Genomic DNA, 15570 nt, shown 5'->3' with positions numbered 1-15570 from the left:
TCGATGTTAAGCATGTCGAAATTAAAACTTAGACATAGCCTCAATGTGTTCGACACATTGATGGGCACAATTCTAGATGTCAAGGGAAAGATGAAGGACACGACCAAAGCTCATCTCGATCTGGAACGAATGGGCATAAGGCCTAATTTATGGATGAATAAGGACGGTTAAAAAGTCAGAAGGTTCCTTGCATTTTTTTCACTTAACTTGGAAGAGAAAAAAGAGTTTTTAAATTTTCTTTTTGTCAAGTTTCCAGATGGGTATGTTTCAAATATTGTGTGTTGCGTGAATGTTGACAGTGGTAAATTTTCTGGACTAAACAGTCATGAATGCCATGTGATTCTACAATGCTTACTTCTGGTTGGTATTCGATACATGTTGCTCGATGATGTGGTCAAGCCAATCGTGTTGTTGTCGGACATTAATCAGTTGCGTCACAACATTGTCCAAGTTTTATGCATGTTCGAACAAATATTTCCTCCAGTTTTCTTCACAAGTATGATCCACGTGATTGTTCACTTGCCAGATGAGGCATTGTTTGATGGACCACTTAACTATCAATGGATGTATCCAATAGAAAGATCCAGACTTGTCCATAAATTTTTTATTCGCCATCAATGGACGATTTTAACAATTTTAACTCATTTATATGATAATGTTTTTTAAAGATTTTCAGAGAGCTAAAAAAATTGTACGTAACATGGCGTAGCCCGAATGATCAATTATAGAGACTTGGGTTGCATATGAGTCCCTTACGTTTTGGGGAATGTATCTAAAAGATGTTGAGATGGTTTTCAATCGTCCATAGTGTAATAAAGACTGGGTGTGAAAAAGGAGAAACTTTATTTTTTTCCCCAAATCGCATGACTCTTTGGCGATCATGTACGAGGCGAGTCGTTTTCCAACAAGGACATGTAGGTTGCGCATTGGTTCGTACTGAACAATTGTGATGAGACAATGACATGTTTTTTCCCAAATCGCATGACTCTTTGGCGATCATGTACGAGGCAAGTCATTTTCCAACAAGGACATGTAGGTTGCGCATTGGTTCGTACTGAATAATTGTGATGAGATAATGACATACCTAGATAAGCATGAAGAGATGATGAAGCAGGAATGTCCATCAAATTTATATACCAAGAAGCACCATGAAATGTTACCTCGGTGGTTTCTCGTATATGGAAGTTTTAATGTGTTTGTATTTAAGTTATTGTACTAATTTCATCAGTATCTTCCAATTTTCTCAAACTAACGAGTTATGTTTTTGTATGATGTTAGGTGAATTAATTGAAAGCATCCAATTCGCTTGTTTACATTGAAGAGTTACTTAACTTGGTGTTCAGACCTATTTGTGCTGAATTGTTCTCGGGTTGCCATCTTCACGATGTCAAGTTCTTAGGGGCTGAGCGCGATGACAAGTTGTGTATGAAAAACAGCGATGTCTATGTCCTGGGTGGGGAGAAAGTACAGACAAGGAGTTTTATGGCAAACTAAAAAGTGTCGTACAATTACTTTATAAAGACCATTGCCAAGTGATCCTATTTATGTGTCAATGATTTGATACAAACCCACATAGGCAGGAAAGTGTTAAGAGAGACCATGGCTTACTATCTGTGTACACTAACTGAACTTGGTACGATGACGACCCTTACATTTTGGCAAGTATGGCAAAACAAATTTTGTATGTAGATGGCCATAAGGCTGGGAAAGGTTGGAAAATTGTTCAGAAGATTGAGCATAGGAACGTGTATGTTATACCGGACCAAGATCCTAGTGACGACGACGAAGACAATGTCACTCACCAACATCTAGAATCTTCGATGAAAATTGGTGCAGCTACACTTTAGGATACTAATCTTGTCCAAGAACTATTTCAGATACCAAGAGTTGCTGAAATCGAAATACCGATGGAGTCAATTACAATTGACCTCGGTGATCTTCCGTGATACGATGCACCATTGGTGTGAACGACGACAGTGACATATCTATCAACAAGGAGGAATAAGACACTAAAAGTGATGATAGTGATGATAATGAAAGTTATTATAGATTGGATGAGGATTAATGTAATTTATTTTTTAATTTATATTTATTGTAATTTCATTATCTTATACTTAAAATAGATTTTATTTATTAAGTTTGTTATAAAATAATTTTTTTTGTTTATTTATGATTAAGTTTGTTATAAAATAATTTTAACATAAAAAATTAATTATTATTTTTTAAATATTTGCCCGACAAATAGCCTAAATTCGTCGCGCAAGTATTTTAATTTCTCGTAGTTTTTTTTTCAGAAATTAGATTCCCATCCTTATTTTTTTCTACTCCATTAATTAAAACTTTATTCCTTTTCAAATTTTGATCAAGGTCTTTCGGTTTTAATAAATGCCTTTAATTATTCAAAAAACAAAATATTTACATGTCAAGATAATGAAGTTTTATTTTTAAATATATTCATTTAGTGTTAGAAATGTTACAGTTGGTATATTATATTTATGGCTAAACTTTTTATCATATATTTCTATTTCTAGTTTGTACCCATTTTTAATTTGCAACCCTCTTTTAAATTGTACCAATTTTCTTTTAAATTTTAATTTATGCCCATATATTAATTTCTTTTTGTCCCTTATTTTTTAAAATTTTATTTGTACTCATAATTTTTTTTCCCTTTTATTTGTACCCATAATTTATTTATAATGTACCCTTTTTTTTTTTTTTTTTACAAATGTACCACTTTGTTATATGTAAATTGTATCCCTATTTGTTTTGCAAGTACCATTTTTTATGTAAAATGTACCCATTTTTTAATGTAAAATCTATTTATTTTTTTAATCTAAGATGTACCATTGTTTTTTTTTTTTTTTTTTAATATAAAATGTAACATTCCACATCGACCAACGGAGAGAGGGTGATGTGCCTTATATGTACATGCCCACCTCCATATAGCACGAGGCCTTTTGGGGACTTATTGGCTTCGGATTCCATTGGAACTCCGAAATTAAGCGAGTTTGGGCGAGAGCATTCCTAGGATGGGTGATCCACTGGAAAGTTCTCGTGTGAGTACCTAGAAACAAAACAGTGAGGGCGTGGCCCAAAGCGGACAATATTCTGCTACGGCGGAGTCGAGACTGGGATGTGACATAAAATGTATCCATTGTTTTCTATATAAAATGTACCCACGTTTTTATGTAAATGTACTGATTTTTTATATATAAAATGTAGCCAAATTGTATTATATAAATGTACTCATTTTATAAAAATAAAATAAAAATCCCCTTTTTTTATAATCTAGAATGCATCCATAAGCAATTTTGAATAATTAGATTGGTAGTCTAAATGAAAGCAAAAACAAAAGAGAAAAAAAACACGGTTGAGTCTTTATTGGTATTATTGCATCTCTTTTATTATTATGCCATTTATGTAGCAGGAGAGGGACTTCAATCAAAAATCTAAAATGCATAAGGTTTGAATCTATAACAATAAGGGATCAGGGACCGCAACTAAACTATTCCTTTTTTTTTTTTTTTTTTTTTCACACACTTACGCGACGTTATTTTGCGTATCATCGTGCAAATGCGTGAATTTTTGGCGGCCTAAAAAAATGGTGGGGTAATTTGATTTTTCACGAAAATTAAAAAACTTGAGCGACGCAGCTTATTTTTGCGCAACAAGGGCTTCATCATTGTTCGAAGAATTCCCGCCTAGCACTGCCTACGCCCTGCCTAGGCGCTAGGTGGCTGGTCATTGCCTTGATTAATCCCTAGGCATTTGAAAATTAAGAAATAGGCCTAGGCTTGCTTAAAAGCCTTCCTAGATTCGGTTAGGCACCTGCCTAGGTCCACTTAGGCACGCACCAAGGTCCGCTTAGGCACCCGCCTATATCACTACTTTCATTTAGACGTCTTGCATTTTATTTTTTTCACTAAATTGTGGTAGACTTGTTGAGTACTTGGATGAACACTCATTATATGCTTATTCCCCATGTTTTCAGTATGTTCTATTACTTTATAATTTATATGTCATTATATGTATATATATATATATATATATGACATGGCATAAAATGCATAAATCAATTTAAAAGCATTTGTGGAACTATCAATCATATATATACAATAAAAATAAAAAGGTCCACTCACCTGAGGTTCGCACAACAACTCCCTAGCACGAATATCGAGGCTTCACGAACGATCGTTGCCTAGAACAAATATTTAGTCACGTCTCAGAATTATTATCGACAAAACATGTAACTTACATAAAACACATCCCTAAGGACGTTCTAGAATGATTTGAGACCCATTGACCAAAAATCAATTGTCAGTTAAAGATCAACGGTAGGGTTCACAACGCTACGTAACTCAATCCGGAAATCCACATCTCGAATTTCTGATCCATAACTTCTAAAGATCCACATTATACTAAAGTTTTATTACAATCCAACGATTGGATCTCTGCCAATTGCAAAATTCAAGTCGCGGTCAACGTTTTATTTTACGAACTTACAAATCCAATTTGGGAAGATCCGTATGTCAGATTCCCAATCCGTAAGTTTCTAATATCCTCAAATATTACGTACTATAATGTATTAAGGTTTGATGACGATCCAACGGTCGGATCGTCAATTTCACATAATGTTCAAGTAGCGGTCTTTATCAAAACTATGTTCAAACGATGAGATTTCATCAATTGGACTTCACCTATGAAATTGGGGTGTCAAACTTAGCCTAGGAAGGTCAGGGGGTGACTCGGCTCACATGTTGCCGCACACGGCGGTCGGCCGCCCTGATTCGCCTGAAAAATCAACTATCTCCAAAAATTCTCAAATTTTATAGAAATGAGGATCTCAAGAATTAAAGCAAGTTTTATACCTATGACCAAGTCGAATTTGGCCGGGAAAGGCTCCAATTTCACTCAAACCCACCGGAACCCTAAAATTGGTGAACTTCGATTCTCCTTCCTCGGTGTTCCAACGTCTCTACCACTAGTTGGGTCCTGTTCCTAGGTCCAATGGAAGTTGATTAAGGGTAATTGTGGGTGGTAGAACTCGCCGGATTGAAGGAATCACTGTCGAGCACCTCCGGTGCTCCGGTGAGGTTCTATACGGTTTTGGACCTAAAACCCTTTGAATGTGGGTGGAGATGGTAGAGGGGAGGTTGTAGAAGAGATTGCAGGTGATGGATGGTTGAGTTTCACCTAAAAAATGGATGAGATTGGCCAGAATTCACACCAGTTCGAAACCGGGTTGCGGAGCATGGACGGGTCGACGAGAAAGGGTGGTTCTTTCTCACCCTTATTGATTGGTCCCTCAGTTCCCCCCCCTTAATCTCTGATTGGTCCTAAAAAACTAATATGATTGGGCCAGTCCTCAACCTTAATTGGTTACAATTCCCACATGGTGGGAGTTTTAATCAATCTAAAATTCATAGCTAAGTAAAACGACTTCAAATGTCTGTAACTTTATCGTTAAAACTCGGACTCACAAATGGATTTCGACTATGATTTCGCTGCTTCGAGATCTATTCAGAGACATTAATTGTGACTTCGAACGGTCAACGAAAGTCAAACATAAATCTAAGGGCATTTTCGTAAAATTACTACTTTAAAATTTATAAAACTTAAAATTAGGGACGAGTTGTCACAAGCAGAGAGAAAGAGAGTTGAAGGGACCTGGGGTTCCCCCCCCCCCTCGATTATGTGTTTCGGGGATGAGGGTAGAGTAGTGGTGGTTGGGTGGTAGCTTGGTAAGGATCGTCGGAGGAAGTGGTGAGTGGTAGTGTTTTGAACCTCCACTTTACAGACAGGAGGAGAGAGTTCAAGAGAGTCTAAGAGTGTTGGGAGGAGAGGGACATGGGGCAAGGTAGTGCAAGTGGGTTGTGGGTGGAAGATGGACACGTGGAGAGGGACACGGGGCAAGGGAGTTCAAATTATTTTTTGAGTTGAATTTAGTAATGTTAGAATTTTAGTTGTAATTATAATTGTTGTTGAAATTATTAATTTTGTTGTAGGCATAATTTACTGAACAATTATGGAGGCCAGAGAGAGGGGGTGCATCACATAGAGAGAGAAGAGAGAGATGTGTAATTGTGAGATGTGTGTTGTATCACCCTATTGTGCCTTTATTTATAGTAGTAGGGAAGGTTAAATCCTTACCCTAATAGGATTAGAACTCTAATAGGATAATATCTAGTCTAAGATGTTAGAATCCCATAAGGATATCCTAGATATGTTAGGATTTACATAATCACATTCCTAATCTAATAGGATTGCAACACTCCCCCTTGAGTGTGTAAATACTTAAACAAATGGCACATCATGTCTTCAGCGATGAAGTAAGTTCAGTTTGGTGAAGTCGTCGGTACAATGTGCGAATACGAGTCTTAAATTAATGGAAGAATGCATAAAAGGTAAAACTCACAAAACCTCACTATGGTAAAAACCAAGGTGTGAGAAACCCCATAGACTAAGGAGAAAAGTGAGAAGTTGCATTAAGTCAAAATTATACGTCTTCTGAACGCAAGTAGAAGAGCTCACATGGGTATGACCAACCCAAGACGGGTGCGTCATCAAAACCTAGTTAGGTAGCAAAAACCCAGTGGGAAAAATGTTCCTAATCGTAGGGAAAAAGCGTACTTTAAGATTAAGTGAGTATACTTCTGGATACTCTCCCTGAGTTTGACAAAACTTCTAAATAAGAACTATAAGCATTGCATATGAATTGTTTGGCATACCTATTCCTCAGACAAGCTTCTGGAAGGTTGACTTCGGTGGTGACATCGTGTAGAGGTCGGCAAGGTTGTCTGGGATCGGCTTGCAAGATGATGCAATGTAAAACAAGCACACAAATTAAAACCCTCTTTTGACAATTGTAGTGTGTGTATAAGTAGGGATTGTTCTAAACCAGGGATTATGAAGGATTGCTAATCTAAACTAAACTGACCTAAAAACATAAAAACTAGACTCTAAGACTCTAACTAAGGTTATATGACTCAAACAACCTTAAAAGACTCAAAACAGCTTCAAACAATCAAATTGACTCAAATTAGACACTAGGAATGACTTTGAACGAAAATTGATTTGATTATGACTCAAGACACTCAAAAACACAAAATAACTCAAATTCTAACCTAATTGACACTTAAAACAAAGGGCGGTTTTGGTTTTGATGAATTTGAACTAAAACAAGACAGAAACTAAACTAGACAAAGTTTAGTGCGAATTTGGATTTCTGGATGGTTTATGGGCTTAGCTAGAGGTTCCTTATCCATACATAACTTATATGAACATGAATCGATTTCCAGTTACTCTTTTGTTGAATTATGAACGATAATGCCCTAGATTAACCGTGTCAATCACTAATTAATCTTCAAAATTGGATGACATCATTCGACAACCCAAAGCATTCTTCAAAAGTTCCCTACATGACATCATAATAGAGATACAATCAAAGATCATTACATTCTATGAAAATCATAAGCATTGACAAAGCATTCGTAACTATGACATCATGATTCTCATGCCAGGAATTTAACTTAACGCGATTGTGACTAGCAACCTTCACTACTTGTAAATATAAGTTCCTAACGATTATGTGAAATTCCCTTATATTCTAGCATCAAATTCATGCATGCAAACTAAGTGTGCACCCTTAATCAACATACAAGAATAAGTTCTGAATAAAACAATTAAGCAAATTGCATTAACGATTCACAAATTCATAACTGGATTTAATCAATTCATATTGCATATAAAATTATGGCTTCAAAGTCTCCCCTAGCTAAAACAAGTTTAGCCTCTCATTTTCATAGCAAAAGAAACAAAATTGAATTTAAACATTGAAAACCAAAGATTGATTACACCTAACGCCCAACGAATCAACTTGGATGCCCTGCACGTTCGAGCTCCTGTCTCCTCTTCTCCTTGCTGCGGCACAGAGGTTAAGGGATGATTTAGGTTGTGTTTCTGGGTTAGGAATGGATTTAGGTTGGTAAGGGGGTGCGGCAAAGTAGAAGGATGGTGTATGGATGTGTGGTTGAAGGTATGAATGTATGGGAATGGTGGAGAATGAATGGAGGATACGGCAGAGTAATGGGATGAATTAGGGGTGTGTAGAGATGGTGTATGGCGTGATGAATAATCTCCAAAGGGTGCGGCAAAGGTTTATTAATATAGCCAAGTATCTAAAACCCTAGGGAAATAAGGTAAAGGTGCAGCAGAAATCCAATGAGAAAAGGAAATAAAGTTTTATTAATGTCAAAGGATTGTTATTCTAAAACTACTAGGGAAAAGACTAAGTCAAAATCAGAAATTAAAAGGAAATGGAATATAGGGTGTGGCAAAAGCAAAGGGAAAGAGGAAGGTGGTGAGTTAAAAAGGGAATGTGATTTGGTGCAGAAAATAAGAAAGGGAAGGTCTCCCTTGTGCGGCAAGGAAGGAGAATGGAAAGGGAAAGGGAAAGGTGGTGCAGCAAGGCTAGAATGGTGCAAGGAACCTTTGGTTTTTGTCCTAGAATGCATAGAAAACCTTCAATGTTGCTGGAACTTAGGGACATTTAGGATTAGGAAAGGTCAAACCAAAATAGGAAACCTTGGCTTAGCTTTCATACTTCAAGTAAGAATCCTCATTTGAGTAAGAATCCTTCTTTGATTAGGACTCCTAACATCTTCAAGTCTTCAATTTCTTCCATTCCTTTTGCTTCAAGCATATGTTATCCATTCCAAGCCCAATTTTGCTCTCAAAACGCTCCAAAATGCACCTTATTGCTACATGAGGCCTATGGACCTACAAAAACACGAAAATAGCTTAAACTACTAAAATAACTAAAAACCAATTAAGTAAATGCAAGGAAACAAGCTAATTAAGTCGCATAAATATGCTTCTATCACATGACTTCAATTTCCTGATGTTTTGCTAATGTGATGTAGGCGCAATATGTCTTCGTGTTGACTTCATTGATGTATCATGTCTTGGTCGGGTGGATACATGTGGCAGAGTCTTCATGGATCGTCGTCAAGACTCAACGATGGATGAAACCAGCAAGTATTTTGAATATGCTCAACAAGAGCTATCAACCATGTCTCATATGTGGCGTAGGGAAGTAAGGTGAGTCTTGGAACAATTTGAAGATTTCGTAACTAAGTTCATATCGTGGACCTCCAAGATATTGCGATATCGCTAACGGTAAAGACATAACTATTCAAGGATTTTCCTTGTGCGGGTTTAATAAGTAACCAACATTAGCATAACAAACAAGGCAAGCATCATTCTGAGAATCAGGGGGTTGGATCTGCTTGAGATGCATTGGGATTTGCCCAAATCCGTAATACTGTCAGGGTAGTGGAAAAACATTTTTAATACCAATTCAGTGGTTGCATGTAGGCACGATGCTGCATTTTTACCAATAGATCAACATCGAAGAAGATATCCTTTCTAATTGCAATGAGCTATGTACAACAAGCGCAAAGTTGAACTCAGATATAGAACTTCAGATCCCATATCCTCTTCAAGGGTCTTGTTAGCATATAACTTATGGAAGATCATATCCTCTTCAAGGGTCTTGTTAGCATATAGCTTATGGAAGATTACAGGTATACTCAAAGGTAACACCTTTAAGGTGTAGTTCGACTGGTAGACCAAAGTACCTTTAGAACAACACTTGAATTTCAGGTCAAGGTATAAACGAGTTTTCCCAATATCTTTCATCTCAAATTCTGTCTTCATGTGTGAGGCAGTTTTCTCAAGCTCTTCCATTCATGTCAATTACATACACTGTAACTCTAGCAATTCGGAATAAGACTTCATAGTTTAACATGCAAGGGCATAATTCATATCCTTAACTGATCAAATATTCACTTAGACGGGTATACAACATCCACCAGATTGCTTTAATCCATAAGTGAATGCCTCAAACAAGTTGAGAGGGTGTTCCGTGGTTTTGAACTATTTGAACTAGTCCATGTAATTCTTCAGGAACATACTTATAAATCTCCATATCTATATCCCCATGAAGAAATACTAACCACATTTCATAATGCTACAGTCAATCACAAGGTGTTTGAGAGACATATCGCACTATTTCATTCATCTCATTATGCTTCATTTCTTACTTGTAACACAACAGGGTTACCTTGGGCAGTATAGGAACGATAAGTCCAAACCCAATAATCAACGGAACATGGTTTGATATCGTCATTTTTCACTTATGTCAGTAGTTACCATATAAATGAAAATATCATCGATGGTAATCTCATTTCAATTCCATTAACTCGTCCAAACTAGTATACTGAACCAAGAACTTCAAGTCTCGGGAGTAATCCGAATTAATCTCATGAGATGGAAATGATTTGAGACAACAATCGAGTATAGATTCATTTTGTGTTGAGACCTTCCTTTTCTAGGGAAGTGAATCCTATGAACCGAGTGATCTGTCATGCTCCAGCCGAAGACAGATTGATTGGCTATCCGTCGATGTACCAGACTGTCCAATAGGGGTGGCCAAACCATCCAACAGTGGTGGCACACCCTTCAGGGATGTTGACTCGACATTCGTTGCGTACGTCTATCCTTGAAAGCATGTTTGTAACTGGTATATGATCTCGTCACTTTAGCTAGATCAAAGGAATGTGTTTGGGACAACATTATGAAAGCTAAAATACATCGCACTTGCTTATCACACTTGTGCGGTACGAGGATCGAGATAAGACATAGTGGGCAACGGCTACGCAAATTCGTGTTATTCTACTGGAACTTTGACGTTCTCCCCATAATGATGGGAAGACTAGCTCATTGAAGTGACAATCCGCAAATAAGCGATAAAGAGATCAATTACAAGGGCTCTAAGAAAGCTTGAAGGAATTTCATAATCGACGAAGATTCACATTCTTCTTTGAAGACCCATATTGGTATGTTGTAGCAGCACAACTTCGCACATGGAATGCACACTCAAACGCGTAAATACAAAAAACGTCAAGCTCGTACCCAATAACCAACTATAACGTCCAAATGGTTGTGTGGCAATGGACCTCAAGGAAGACCAACATAGCTATGTGCAAGATTCAATAGCGCTCGGCAGAAACTGAAAATTTGGTGCGTTCACCAAGGTCCAAGCGATTAATTAAATTTCGCTTTATGATCACCATGCGAGGCTATTATGGGGTAAACATGGGAATTTAATGTCCAATTATAAACCCAAAAAGACATGCAATACTTTATCGAAAACTGTTGATATAAACTCTCCGACATTATCCAGTCTCCCAAACTTTCGAGATAAGTAGGGTGGTGAATCTTTAAAATCGGCCAGGAGGTTTAGCAACAATGTGTGTGGGCAAACATGTGACCAATTTGTCAATTCATCAACCAAAACCATAAGTATTTATATGGTCCGCATTTTCGTTGGATTAGTCCACATATATTCTTTTGAATCCACAGTGATAAGAGGGTTGTTTCGTATCTTTGCTAGGGATGATTTAAAAAATCAATTTCCTAAATGACCAGGCTTGGCAAAGTGTGCTTGAAAGTACAAGATCTTTACTTTGGGTAAGGACATGCATCATGGCATCATTGTTCAACCTAAGTGTTCCAAACGGTCATGCTAAAGCAAGTAAACTGCTTGAATCACCCGGCTTCAGGCCAGCCACATGTGGTGTGTTCCCAGTTGGGAGATAGCTCATTGGCCCCAAAGCAAAGCTTCAGGCTCACTTTTGGAGGTGGTGCAAAATATTCAACTCTATTTTCTTTAGTGGTTTCATTTATGATCATTGTTCTCTTGAATATCCTTAAGACTCAACGACTTTCTTCCAGAACGGGGAGAATATAAGGTCTTTGAAATGGTAATGTAGTACCATTCATACAAATAGGAGTATGCCAATGCTCTTAATCAGGTTGGATAGACCTGAAGTCATTGCTAGAGTTGTCATTTAGGTGTAAAGTTAGTGTGTGTAGTATCGCATTCATCCAGACAACTAATTGTCCCACATTTGTACCTAATCATGTGTTTAATTGAATTCGGTCATATGTATACAAGAAACATGATTCAATTAACTCATTTTTTAGGATAAGATCGATAAGATTATCCATAACTAAAACAAACACCAAATGTGAATCTAGGAACATAAAAAAATGTTCACAAAGTAAACCAAAATTACTAAGGGAATTCGGCCAACAAGGTCATCCATGTCAAAATTCTGCTTTTCCAACGGTGTTTGGTGGAGCAAAATTACTTTCACATATTGACTACTAGAATGGTACTCCTCAACGACATTGGTAAGGAACGAACAGATGCATAACTAATGATATATTCCATCAAGACAGAAGTAGATTCTTCAGGGTTAAGGTTTGGGAATATCCTTATTCTTGAAGTTTTAGGTATTAGGTGCCAAAAATCACACTTCGGGCATGATGCCAGACCTTGGCATGCCATGATTCTACCATAGGTTGTAAAAACAAACTCGAAATTGGATTGTGAGAGAGACAAATCCAGACTTGGGTTCAGTAGGCTCTAGCTGAAGCTGGAGGGGTTTGTTCGGTGGGCCTCTGCTGAAGCAGAGCAATATCATTTGGTGTATCTCTACCGAAGCAAAGCATGCTCTTCGGTGCATCATTGCCGAAATAGAGCATCATATTCGGTAGGCTTTGACTGAACTGGTTGAGCTATTCGATAAACTCTAGCAGAACTGGGTCTATACCTTTCAGTATCTCCCAGTCAAATTGCTCGGGTACCTTTGTCTCGCAAGTATGGTAGTAATCAAATTCAAGAATTTGGTAAACTTCTGCTCTTTACATTGCTACTTCAATAATGAGTTAGAAACATGGAAGGACGAGAAAAAGTATTCTCGAGTTGAAATTTTATCAGATTTATAACTTCTGAATCATACTCATTCATGGACGTAATCATGGTGTGCTTCAGGCAATGTCTTGCATGATTAGATGGTCCATAGGAGTGAGCCAAAGAGCCATGGAATCGTCGTTGGGAAGGTGCTTCCATTTGTAATGCTTCGAGCATAGGTCTTTGAATGGAGATCATTGTAGAGGCTTATTCAACTCTTCTATGCCATTATTGGCTTCAATGGTTTCTCAACTTCTTGATAGTCAAGTGGATATTCATGTCTTGTACCCACATAATGTGGTTTCTGTTAAAAACGTCCAAATAAGGGAAATTGAACTTGTGACGGTTCAACAGTCCACTGAATTAAAGGGAACAAAATTGTTATTGGTGCTTTTGGAATGAACCATCCATAAGCATCAAAGTTAGAACATTTGGGTTCTACGACATGGTATACATGAAAAATTCGGGTTTTCATGGGTGTATTGTTTTATGAAAACTTCAAGTTTCAAAGGCACTAAATTCGAAACTACAGGTTCAATTTAGTTTATGAACGGTTTGTTCATAAAAGAGAGGTTCCGATAAGAACACAGAATGCAATATGCTGATTGAAGTGTAGTGGATTTGAGTTGCTTCGAGAACTCAAGTGTAAACGCTTTGGGACTACGAAAAGATATCAACGGTTCAAAAATGAAAAATAAATTATTGAATCATTAATGTCCAAAAGTGAGCTTCAGGCCAATAATTTTGGATTAATTATCAGACTAAGGGACTGCTAGTCACTTTTAATTAAATCAATAGATCAGGACTATACGAGGTCGATCGTGGAATAAAAAATAATGATAGACGAGTCATATTAGTTTCGGTTGGCAATAGGCCAAGTGATAATTAAATTATAGATTAATTAGCATTAACTAAAACATCCCATAAATTAAATGGGTATGGTTATGAAGTAGAAGTGCCAAAAATTGGCATTGGGTCAAAAAAAACATAAAAGGATGCAGCCAAGCACACTTGGGCTTGCTGCAAAGTCACGGGTCAAGGCCATGTAGTTGTTGGGCCTTTGGAACATGGTTGCAAAGCAACCCAACTTGATTATAGGTCAGTGAGCCAAGGGAATGGGCAGAACCCAGCAGTGTTAGGCTTGTTGGCATTGGGTTGGTGCACGAGAAGCCTAGCGACACGCTGGCTTCTGGAATGAAACGCGGGCGTGAAGCCCAACACCAAAGACTCAGACAATCAGACCTGGTCTAATACGAGAGCAGCAAGCCGAAACCTTGCAGTTGGAACGCAGGCCGAGCTTATTCAACTATTGGCTTGTCAGATGACAGATGCCCAACGTGTGGGCTTTAGGTTCTGTACATAGCAAAGCCCAAAAGAAGGCTGCTATTTATGGTTCAGTTTGTTGCGCGGCTTGGCTTAGCTTCTAATAGCTAGGCGCAAATTGGCTCATAGCTTTGGCGTAAATTCCCAAATTTTTTCTTTTTTTATTTTTTTTAACTCTTGGGTTTGACAAATTCCACATAGCAAAAATTGCATAATGCATGAAACATGTGTGTGTGTGTGTGTGTGTGTGTATTGACAAATATATGAAAATATACAATATATATATATATATATATATATATATCAAAAGGTAAATATAAATGTAGGGGGTTCATGCATCATCGCGAATGTTTTCATGCTTCATGGTCATTTCAAATATCTTCATTCATTTTAAGCGTAATTAGTTGGCAGAAAATAGTAAAAACCTTTGAATTTTGTAGAAGATCCTTCTCGGAAAGCCGAAATTGCATCTCCAATGCATTTTATCATGTTCAACAAAGAAAAATTAAATTGAATCAATAGTATGTAGATCAATTTAATAAAATAATAAATTAATCATAAAAAGAATGATTAAAACGTAATATTCCCCTTATTGAAGATCAAACTCCCTTTAGCGTAGCGTCAAGTGCGTGCTGATAATGTGTTATAGGCATAATTTACTGAACAATTATGGAGGCTAGAGAGAGGGAGTGCAGCATATAGAGAGAAGAGAAAGATGTGTAATTGTGAGGTATGTGTTGTATCACCCCATTGTGCTTTTATTTATAGTAGTAGGGAAGGTTAAATCCTTACCCTAATAGGATTCCATGTCTAATAGGATAATATCTAGTCTAAGAGATGGTAGAATCCCACAAGGATATCCTATATATGTTAGGATTTACACAATCACAGTCCTAATCTAATATGATTGCAACAAATTTTATATTTTTAGTTGAAATTAGTAATTTTATGTTTTTAGTTATAATTTATATTTGGAATTATAATTTTTGTTGAGATTAGTAGTTTTAGGATTCAAGTTATAATTTTCAGTTCAACTTAGTAACTTTAGGATAATTTATTAATTTCAGTTATAATTTTTAGTTGAAATCCAAATTATAGTTGAAATTAGTAATTTTTCGAATATTAGGATTAGTTTTTGTAATTTAATGATTAATTTTTTATTTTGTGCATTTGTGTAGATGTCTCGTCTTATTTCTAATCGTAGGGCTCTGACGATTGCACCTCCGCCGCCTCCCCCACCTGCTATTATTGCTGCAACTACTCCATAGCCCTGGTGCAGGCACCGGCGGCACCGAAGTCTTCAATGGCACTTCCTCATAGCGCACAGCGTACTCACCAGTGCCCCGCACCCATGATACGACATCGGCATCCACATCATAGGCCGAGCACTGGCAACCAGGTAAAAAAATATAACTCCGTTCATTTCC

The sequence above is a fragment of the Pyrus communis genome, chromosome 2 (genome assembly GCF_041283825.1).
Source record: "Pyrus communis isolate YQ-2024b chromosome 2, ASM4128382v1, whole genome shotgun sequence".
NCBI lineage: Eukaryota > Viridiplantae > Streptophyta > Magnoliopsida > Rosales > Rosaceae > Pyrus > Pyrus communis.
This window is presented reverse-complemented; position numbering follows the sequence as displayed.